Source organism: Chenopodium quinoa, unplaced genomic scaffold (assembly GCF_001683475.1).
Source record: "Chenopodium quinoa cultivar QQ74 unplaced genomic scaffold, ASM168347v1, whole genome shotgun sequence".
In the NCBI taxonomy this organism is placed as follows: Eukaryota; Viridiplantae; Streptophyta; class Magnoliopsida; order Caryophyllales; family Amaranthaceae; genus Chenopodium; species Chenopodium quinoa.
The window spans coordinates 2013978-2026251 of NW_018742390.1; positions in this window are offsets into that span (position 1 = coordinate 2013978).

Sequence of the window (12274 nt, forward strand, 5' to 3'; positions counted from 1 at the left end):
CTACATGTTCAAAATTTGCAATTGTTCAAATTTTTTTACTAAATATTTAGAAATATAGGCGTGGTGCACCTATTTTTAGGTGCACTATGGTGCATCTTAAAATTTGCATTGACTAATTGCTTTTTGTATTAAATTAAACAAGTATTTTAACTTTATATTGACCTTAACCAATAAGGCCCTATAAATTTGGGTCTGACCCAATTATCAATGGGTTACCTTGTTAAATAACAGGTCTATTTGAGGAGTTGAGGGTAGATGGGGGAAGTAAGGAAATCTCCTATTCCCAATAAATTGGTTGAAGGGGTTTGAACTTGTGGCCTCGAAGTAACAATGTGTAATCCTCACTAAACAAAGCGTTTTGTGTGAGACCAAACTCTTAATCAAGAAGGCGCGGGCCTGAGATACCAGACCAAAGCCCACTCGCTAATTTATAAATGTGTTAATTTTTTATCATTTACTCCGTATCACTTTCCTCAAATTTCGAGCGCCGACATTTTCTAACAAAATTGCGAATGCATTCGTTTCACGAAACTAAGAACTCCTTCATTTTTTCAAACATCAGAGCTTTCAAATTTTCAAATTTTTGAAAATTCAAATTAGAAAAATGGAGAAATCAAACAACATAATGATAATTGAAGAAGAAACTGATTCACCTATAAAATAAATTTCGAGCTTAATTACTGCTGAAAAAGGTACAATTTATTTCAATTTAATTTAATAATTTTATATCAAACTTAAATTCAGATTGCATTTAATTGCAAATTGTATTTAATTTCAGATTATACTAAATTTCAGATCATATTTAGCTCATAATCAATTTCGAGTTTATAAATTTTCACAAAAAGCTAATTCAATTTTAGATGCAATTTAAATTTGCATACAATAAATTTCGACTTATAATTTGCATGTAATGTTAACTTAATTTTATATCGTATTTAATTTCGAGTTAAATTCGGCTTATAATTTGCAACCAAGGCTAATCTATTTTCATATCATTATTAAATTCAAGTTATAATTTGCAAGCAATACTAATTTAATTTCAGATCGTAGTTAATTTCATTTCTATTTATAATTTGCATGCAAGGCTAATTTGATTTCCGATCGTAGTTAATTGAACTTATAATTTGCATGCAAAGCTATTTTAGTTTCAGATTGTATACCTAAAGTGTTGAGCACTAATAATGAATGCAGCAGATAATGTAATTATAGAAGAGAACACCAATCAAGAAAGAGATGATGAAGAAAGAGATGAAGATGCTGCAAATATAATAGGTATGATTGTTTGAAAATTTATGAAGTGTTAAAATAATCTTAAATAGTTTATTTCCTGAAAAAAAATATTTTAATGCTTACAAAAATAGAGTAATTCCTAACATATATAAAGTAATTCCTGACTAAACCATAGTAATTACACATAAAAATTAATTATTAATTCAATTCGTTACTTTGTAAATCTCATTCCTGAATCATTTAATCAAATACATGATTATTCTAATCTTATTTCTGATGAAATAAATTTCAAAACAATTTTAATTTCTAACTAAAAACTTATAATTCTTGTGTAATAATATATAATTACTGTGTAATTTTACGTAATTCATGACTTATGTTATCTTAAAACTGACCAAAAACTATTAAATTTCTAACTAAAATATTGTAATACCTAACAAAAATTATCTAATTCCTGAATAAAAGATGATGATTCATTAAATCAGTAATTTTCAAAACAAGTTTAATTCCTGACTAAAGTATATTTAAGCATGACCAAAATATACTATTACCTGATATATACTCCCTCCGTTTTTAAATACTTGCTCCATTTCTCCATGCGCGGAGTTTTAGGAGAAATTGGAGATAGTAATAAAATATGGAGGTAGTGGGGTTGGTGGAAGAATAAAAAATTATAACAAGCAAAAGTAGTGGAGAATTTGGAGGTGAGAGAATATGAAATTAATAAAATATAATATTTATTGGGTCCACTAGGTGGTAAAAATGAATTAAATATTGTAAAAATTTTCCAAATAAGGAAATGGAGCAACTATATAAAAACGGCCGAAAAAGGAAAGTGGAGCAAGTATTTAAAAATGGAGGGAGTACGTCATATAGTTTCTCAATAAAACATAGTAATTTTCTAATTCAATTCCTAACTAAATATTGTAATGTCCGACAAAAGTTGTTCAATACCTGACACAAAATATCTAATTCCTGATTGAAACATACTAATTCGTGTTATTGCTTAAAATTATTTCCTAACAGTATAACTATAATTCCTGATATATAAAATCTAATTTCTGACTGTATATCTTTAATTCCTTACAAATTATTTGAATTGATATATTTCTTAACTTAAATATTGTTATTCTTAACTTAAATTTTATAATTTCTTACGCCAAAAATATTTTAATTCCTGACTATTACAAATATGACAAGGATGAAAACATAAATAGATGTTTAGCAGGTTATACAGTATCAGACTACAATGATGGATATTTTTTTATACAAAGCTCGTTTAAGGTCTGTTGGTTTCAGCGTCAGAAAATCAACAAAGAGAAGAGATAATAATGATTCACTGTATCACTTTTATTTTAGATGTTCTAAGGAAGGACAGACAAAGGGAAAAATGAAGATTGCAGGTGAACAAAATTCAGTAGAAATACCCATACTGGGTAAAACTAATGAAAGAAAAAGAAAAGAAAGGAAAGTAAATGAGACAAGAACTGGGTGCAAAGCTAATATTCGTTTTAAGAAAAATGTAGAAGGTAGATTTGCTGTTCTTACACATGAGTTGGAACATAGTCATGAATTAGTAGTAACAGTTCAACGACATCATCTAAGATCAGAAAGGCAAATATCAGCTCCAATGGGTGAGCTAATTGAGAGCATGATTGAGAGTGGTATTAAACCAATGTATGCTTATAATTATATATTCAATGAAGCTGGAGGAGAAGAATGTGTAGGTCATACTAAGAGAGATCACCTTAACTATGTATCAAGGGTGAAAATGAGTATGGTGGAAGGTGGAGACATGCAGAATGTATTAGACACCCTTCAAGAAAGAGCGGATCAAGATCCTTCATTCTTGTATAGACTGAAATTGGGATAAGAAAATAATGTTGTGAGCTATTTTTAGCGTGACTCTCAAATGCTTGAAGATTTTAAAGCTTATGGTCATGTCTTAATCTTCAATACAACATACTGAACAAACAAATATGGGTTGATATGTACTCCATTTGTTGGTATAAACAATCACTAGAGAACAACAATGTTTGGATTTGTATTCATAACTGATAAAAGGACTGAAACATTTGTTTGGCTGCTTTCAATCTTCGAAAAGTCAATGTGTGGAATTGAACTTAAATCAATCTTCACCGATCAAGATCTTGCAATGAGCAACGCCATACCAGAGGTAAGTAGTTTTAGCTTCATAATATTTGTATTTTATACTTTAATATGTGATTTGTATTCTATAGCTTAACACAGTCTAAGTAATTTAATGTAGCTTAATTCTTGAAAAAAATAATATGATTCCTCTGAAAAATAATGCAATAACTGACTAAGATATTAATAACAGATTTAAATTTATTAATTCCTGAATTCAAACTATTTAATCATGAAGAAAGAAATCTTATTCCTGATGATAAAGTTTTATATCCTGACAAAAGTAATCTAATACCTGAATGAAACCATCTTATTCCCATTAAAAATGTATTTACTTATAAAAATAAATTTATTCCTGCCAAAGATTATTTAATTCCTGGAAAATATAAATTAACTCCTACCCTACATAATCTAATACTTGAATAAAATGTTACGCTTGACTTAAATCAACCAATGCCTAAGATGAAAGAAATTATATGTGATTAATATTATCTAATTCCTGTTAAAGATAAACTTAATTCTGAGTTAAAAATGTTAAATCTAAAACTCTAATTATTCACAACCAATATAATTAAACTCTGAAACTATTTAATTCCTGATTAAAATATAGTTATAGCTGACAAAAATAGATCAATACCTGACAAGAATTATCTAATATCTGACTATAAAATACTTATATCTGAATTAAATATTATAATTCCTAACAAAAATACAACAAAAATAATTTCTGGCAAATATAATTTAACTCCTGCCCTAAATAATCTAATACATGACTAAAAGGATAATAATACTGAAAGAAATAATATTGTTCCTGATTAAAAATATATATTTAGTTACAAAAATAAATTAATTTCTGGTTAAATTAGTATAATTCCTAACTAATTAAAATATAAATATTCTTGGTTAAATTAATCTGATTTCTGACTGATAGAATTTTATTATTGATTGAGGTAACATAGTACAATTATTCAAGAGTATTTTTTCATTCACCAACATTATGCACAAAAAAGAATAAACAATTAAAACATACAGAATAAAAACCAAATCCAAAACAAAAAATTAAGTCCAAATCAGTACTTTAATTTCTTCATTTCATTAAAATTGTCAAATAAGTACATAATTCTTTGTCATACTGGTGACATTGTCTACAAAAGCAAAAGAACACTGTCACACTAAACTATGACAAGAGCAAAAAATTCCATGCTATACAAAAGACTGCCCTCTAGTTAACCAAAAACCAAGTCACAGGGCAATTAACCTAGCACTACTTACATCACTACTCTAGCTAGCCTAATCTTCTTCTGCTGCCCACCAGGTTAAATAGCTTCCTCCCTCTTCCTTTTCTTACTCTAGATATCTTCCTCATCATCCCTAAATAACCATCCACAAACTATCTAGAAACTCATCCCAATCCCGAACCATTGAATTATGGAAGCCATACCCATTATGCCTCATAATATCAGTTGCAATCTACCACCTTTCACTGGCATGTCTAGCTCTAACAACATGAGGAATCCAGGTATTTAAATACCACACATCATTCCAATGCCTACACACGTAATTACACATCACTTGGGCTCGAGGGGTGCACTTAGGAAAGATATACATGCATAAGATTTCAGGAATAGATTTAGCATGTGGCGCATCCTCTAGAGAAGCCATGTAGTGGGGGTCGTCTACTGGATCCATTTACACTAACAAAAATACCCAATAGTCATAGTGTTAAGACAACCACAAATTAAAATAATTCAAACCAAAAAATCCTTTGTTTTAAAAAATACTAACAATGAACATCAACTAATTATAAGCATCAAATTACTGGAGTAACAAAGCCGAAAATTCAATCAAAACTAACAAAATACATAAATTCCACACATTGTAACACATTATATGCGACTACACAAAAAAACTGATGATCAACATAAAATTTTAAATCCTACAATACCAATAATATTTTCAACATAATTTCAATATTTAAACAATAAAAATAATAGAGAAAACAATGTACCTTGCAATGTAATTGAATCCGAATAAAAATTGAATATGAAACTAGTAAATATCCTTTGTTGAAGCTCTGGAAATGGATGGTTTTTTTTAAGGAACAGAAGAGAAATATGAAAGGGTGGATAGATTTATTTGAAAATAGGATTTTTTTTTAATACTTTACTTAAATAAGTTATTATTTCGCGCTTTCCCAAGTAATTTTATTATAAATCAATCAATTCATCATTTCCCGGCTTTTAATTTGTCCACGTATTATACTCGGCCCTAATATAAATATTGTAATATAAGGAATTTAGTGTAATCTAATTTCTGAAAAATATATACCATTACATGAAAATTTAAATCTAATTACTGACTAGAATATACTAATTTTTTACTAAAAAGTATTATAGCCTGATTATTATAATTTAATTCCTGAAAAAAAAGACAATACATGACTAAAATAATAAAATTCATAAATCAAACATACCAATTTAAACTTACAATAATATACAATGACAAAACAAAATAAAATTAAAGTACGATACTAAATAAATACTCAGCAATGTATAGGCTACAGATTTCATATATTTCGTAAAATGTAATATATCATAAAATATATAGTATATTTCGTAAAATGTAATATATCATAAAATATAGTATATTTTTTTCATATATTATAATGATATTGATTGAGGTTAATCCTTTAGAAAGTGATAGAGAAAAAAAAAAAACCTAGAATCTTAATATTCTTCTTTAGATTTTAAACTTGTTTTTTCTTTTTATCTTCTTTTCTTCTTCATGTTCCTTCTTTTGTTGATCGTCCTCTTTCTTTTTTTTTTTGTTATGTTCTTCCTGGAATTTTTCTTCCGCCCTATTTCTCTTCCTCAGTTCTTCGATTTCATTTTTTTCAACTTTTTTATACAGCTTCATCAACCCATCCTTCACTCTATCTCTTCTCTCGAATAGATCATTTAATCTTTTTCCAAAGTTGTCAAAAACATTTTTCTCTGGATCGTTTGATGAAGTAGAAGACTAAGAATTGTTTTCCATATTTGAGCAATAAAGAAAAAAGAGTTTTTAGGAGACAGAATATACAGGTACACAAACATGCAAAATGTGTGAGTAAATCATGGTTTTATAAACAAATAAAAAAAGATTAAAAAAAATACTTTTAAAATATTTTTCGATTTCTTATTCTTACATTTTTTTTCATCTTTATCTAAAAGTCTAGGTAAATATCTTTATGTTAAATATCTTTATCCAAATCACAAAGTACTGAGAGCCATTCTAAGTAAAATCAAACACTATTAAATTTTTGGGTTTTTATAAGTTATGCCTACGAACTTCTTCGTTTTCTAAGCTGTGCTCATGTTTTTCAAACGTCTAAGTTGTGCCCTCAACCTCACTAATTTGTATTAACAATAACCTTTGACGTTAACAATAGCCTTTTTTATTATTTTATTTTCTAATTTTTTATTTTTTTTAAAAAGTATTAAACCGATTAAATTGGGACACGTGTTAAATAAATAACGCCACGACACCATTGTCGATAAAAGCATGGGTACAACTTATAACTTTGAAGTGGAGTACAACTTAGAAATTCAATAATTTGGGGGCATATTTTAGAAAAACCCTAAATTTTTTTATGCTTGATAAACATACACCAATGACTGATACAAGTTATGTAATATCTGACAAAAAACGTGCTAATTTCTGTCTTTTAGATTGTTATTCCTGAATAAAATACACCAATACCTGAGATGAATTATCTAAAATCATTCTAATTCCTAACTAATAATATTTAATTCCTGAATATATTAATCTTAATTCTGTCTTAAACTTGCTAATTTCTGACTTTTAGAATGTTATGCCAGACTAAAATACACCAATAACTTAATTTAATTAACTAAAATATGAATAAATCATGCTAATTCGTGATTACAACAATCTTATTTCTGACTTAAAATTGTTAAATGCTAAACTCTAAGTATTCACATAATCAATTGACTATTTAATTTTTTATATGCCTAATAAACATAGAACGATCCTTGACATAAGTTAGCTATAATATCTGAATAAAACTTGCTAATTTTTGACTTTTAGAATAATATGTCTGACTAAAATACACTAATACCTTAGATGAACAACCTAATATCTGACTAAACCACCCTGATTTCTAGCTAATAATATCTGATTCCTAATTATAATAATCTTATTTCTGACTTAAAAATGTTAAATGCAAAACTCTTAAGTATTCACATCGTGATATAACATTATGCATAGTGAAACAACCATATCCATACCAAAGGGAAAAATAAGAACAAGATTCACTACAATGTATAGTATAGTTAAGAATATAAAGGAAAGTAAATAACAAATAAGTAATCAAGAAAATTCAATTAAAATTTATAAACATTTCCATTCATTTCAAAATAATTGTCAAGGATGTGACAAAGTGTTACAAAAAACAACCTCACAATGTCAACTATCCTTTGACAACATCATGTACATCCAAATTAACCTAAAATATAAGTACTACACTAGAACTTAACAAACACCAAAAGCTTCCCTGTCCAACCCCAAATTCTAGTTCTCCCTAAACAACAGAGGGAAACCATCACAATAAGGTGACCAATCCTCATTGATATCAGTCCAGAAATCCTTTCCTTCATTGTTGATAAGGTCATCAATAACCCATGTATAGTAGCTATTAAGTTGGTTGTAATGATTCCAAGGTATAAATGCACAATCAACTATCATCCTCCTCCAATATTGACAAACCAAAGAGGCAATTTTTTGCTCAAAAAAGTTCAGTTTAGAAAAGACATGGAGAACCATTATCTGCTCCATGCCCAGAACAGGATTGGCTTCCTCTAGCTCGAATCGAATAACTTTCCTCCACCTCCTACTAACATTTCCTGCTGAATGTCTTTCCGCGGGATTAAGTTTGGAAAAAACATGATTAGCAAGAATATCCTCCAGCAATAATAAAGGGTGTGCATCCTCTAGAACGTCCATTATTTCCTATTATCATCAAATATAGATATTAGGGTCTTCCACAAACACTATGTTTTTCTGTCAAAACCATAACCAGCAACACTATTTCAAATAAATACACCTTAATGAATCAATTACCAAACAAATAAACATAATCCAGACATAAACAACCTTATTTAACACCTAATTTCAAACAATCAAATAGTAATTAAAAAAAAGATAAAACCCTAAAACTTAATTGCTACTAGTTAAAATACAACCACAATTTAAGATAAACAAATTACCTGAATTTTGTTTAAGAATCAAGTCAGAATTATTCCCTTGATCAATGTAGATTGCAAGAAAAAACAAGAAACTCAAGAGAAAATGAGGGTTAAATAGAAGAACATGTAAGTGTAGGGAATATTTCAAGCATTACCCCAAACTTGAAACCTACTGTGATCATACACTTAAGCATGATGGCGTCCAAAGGCAAGGAATCTAGAGCAAAAGAGTCGCCAACAAGTGTTAGGAACTTGTAAACCGTTCACAGGGTAAAGGTTACACCCCTTAACGATCCAAGAGATCGTTAACTCCAATAGGTCTAAAACGAAGACTGGATGTTCGGGGATGAAGGAAAAAATCCAATCTAAAAGAGAAAGAACCTGCCCTAATAATAGGCCTATACTTTATTCTTCTCGTATTCATGTGTGCTTTCTAACTAACATGCAATCAATGGGTTTACCTTAAACCTGTTTAATCTATGTTGGTTGAATATTAATGCACAAATAAAACTATTATTGGCGATCACTTGAAATATAATCATATTAACCCTAAACAAGATTGTTAATTATCTTATTAAGCATGATTACAAGTAAAAATTCCCTTTAAACAACATAATAATAATCACCAAAATAATAATAATGATAAATAAAATAATCATGTTAAAGCATAATATTAATAGCAAAATCCTAGGCATGATACTAACAAGATTAATAACAAACCCTAGCATGTCACTAAACGTATAAAGATCAAAGATTTAACCCTAACATGATACTAACATGATATTAGGAAAGAAAATAGAAAACATCATAGAAATCATAATTGACATAAGAAACTTATTTATCACCCTAAACATGATACTAGGAAGCAATAAAACATCCTACCATGACACTAGGAATCAAAATAACAATCTAAACATGAATTCTATATCAAAATATCAATAAAGCAATTAAAGTACTTACTTGGATGCCTCGTATCTCTTCCAAATAACAAAATACACATGTTAGTAACTTCAAGGAAAATTAAAGAACAAAACAATTAAATTAAATAATTGAAATAGAGATTTGGGACCAAACCCTTAAAAATATCAAACATTTCACGTCTAGGGCGAAGAAATTTTTGAACTTGGCTAGGTGTGTCTAGTGCTAATGTACGAGGAATTGTGCTTGTAAAAGGCTAGGCTAGAAAGAAGGAGAGAGAGAATAAGCTTTATCTTAGAGAGAGAGAAGAGAATTAGAGAATTCTCATTCCTGAAAAATGGAGGTTTAGGGACCCTATTTATAAGAAAATTGTCCGGAATCGATAGAAACGAATCAAAGTTTGAAAAGGAATAAAACACTCTTCTGTTGCCAGTGACACAGCTCGTCGCCAAGTGACTGGCTTCGTCGCTAGGTGACGAACATGTCGTTTGGCGATGCAGAAGGATTTCCACGCGTTTTCAATGCGGAATTCACTTTTTGATAAAATCAAGTTGTAAAATCCGTACGAAGGGTAAAATTGTAATTTCATTTAACACACTTCTTTTATTCCATATAAAACTCATAAAACATAATTATCAATCCTAATCCCATTAGGATTTAAAAGAACCTTCTAGAAGATTCTAGAAGACTATAATAAATTCTAATTGCATTAGGAATGATAATTCATAATAGGCCATCCTCTTGATCATTGGGCCGAATATAAGAACCAATCCAGGCCCAATTTAGTATTTTGTCCATAACTTCCTCATTATTCATCGGAATTGGTCTTATAATATATCGTTGGAAAATAGAAAGAAGGATTTTTTTAATAAAAACTAACCACAACATTAGCCTTTTCGCACTTTCATTTCAATAGATTATGATTTGACGCGAAAGGTATTCATCATCGGGTTTTGTTTTGGGGAGACACAAATAGGTGTCTACAGAAGCCCCCAATTTGACTGAGTTTGGAGAAAATTATGTTTCGAAAACAAAAGTCATATAATCTATAGGGACGGAGAACGATTTAGAACATTCTGCAATCCTAAATCATTCTTGTAACGCCGATACCTGTAAACTAGCGTTAGTCAAACAGGTAAAAGAGTTAAGAAACGCGAATCTTGCACCGTCGAGCACGCGTCTCTGTAGGTAACTGATTTCTTGTGACGATCTTCCTCAAGCTAGGGGATACCATCTGAAGACTGCTAAACTTGTAAATTCCTCCAATTTCTGCTGTGATAGTCTTCTGGAAGCCAGAGAATACTACCAAAGATTGCTTTGCTTGAAACGATCTTCTACCGCCTTGTGACCATCTTCCTCAAGTCAGGGAACATGATCGAAGATAACTTTTCTTGAAATCACCTCCAGTTGTTTGTGAAAACCCTCCGCAAGCTAGGAAATGTTGTCGAAGATATCTTTGTTTGAAGTCATCCTCAGTTGTTTTGACAATTTCCGAAGAAAATTACCGAAGATCAACGCTTGTTGATCGTGAAAAGCTCGCTTGAACTTTGTTGCTGCGATTTTTTGCTGAAATTGTTGCTATGCTTGTACATCAGCGTTTTTTTGCTTGTGAACCATTATGTCGGTGCCTCTGCTGTTCAGGAATCAATATGTCGGTGCTTTTGCAATGAGCCAATGGTTAGGCGCTTTAAGCTAAGTGAGACAATCTTTTATCAGGTCGATCACTTTATGATTGTAATCGAGCCGATTACTAAATCATGTCAAATTGCTTATACGGGCTAACTGGCGTATTTTACAAGAAAAATGTCTTTTCGTAGCGATTATTTCGTAGTGATTGTACATTAGCTACAATATGCAAGTATATTAGTGAAATAATTAAGGAATTCGTATCATTTTACAATCGCCATGGTTTTCCCATATAAAATCGATACCGAAAACATAATAATACATATCCACACTATTTTTACACATTTATATAATTTTGAGAAATCGTATCATTTACAATCACCACTAAATCCTATAAATCGATATGAAAAGCCTTTTCAACACTAGATATATAAATATTGTTTGACAAAGAATACATAAAATATGTCATAGCTTATTGGTGAAACATTTAATATAAGAGTTTGAGGTTGCGTGTTCGAATCTTATTAAGATCATACGCATGTTTTTTTTTTTTTTTTTTTTTTTTTTTTTTTTTTTTTTTTGGAGAAAATGAGTTAAACATTTATAGCTATTGTAATCGCTTCAATAATCACCACGATTGGATGTAGTTTTTCGTATCGATTATTGAGGCCAACCCCAGCGATATTGAAAACCACTACTAAAAGCTAAGGTAACGGGGGATAATGTATCAAATGACCATTCGTTGGGAAAGCTTTTTGTTGCAATTACAATCGATACTAAAGGTTAAAATAATTTCCACGAAAAGGTTATTTTCTTGTAGTGGTACCAAGGAACCCAAACTGCTGCACCAGGTCCACATAAGCATAATACGGGGCCATACACTTTGTCGCCGCACCATCGCTTGCTGGAAGACCTTGTCGCCGCACGTTTTGCTTGTTTCTAGACAACAGGCTTGTCACTAGGCGACAATTTTGTCGTCTGGCATTGCACTCGGGATTTTCGAATAAATCCCCTTTCTTCTTCATTTCGCCGTTGCTGCTGTTATTTGTTCGCGATTCGTTCCAGACCTTAACTTACTCATTCTCGCTCATTTCTCAACCAATTTC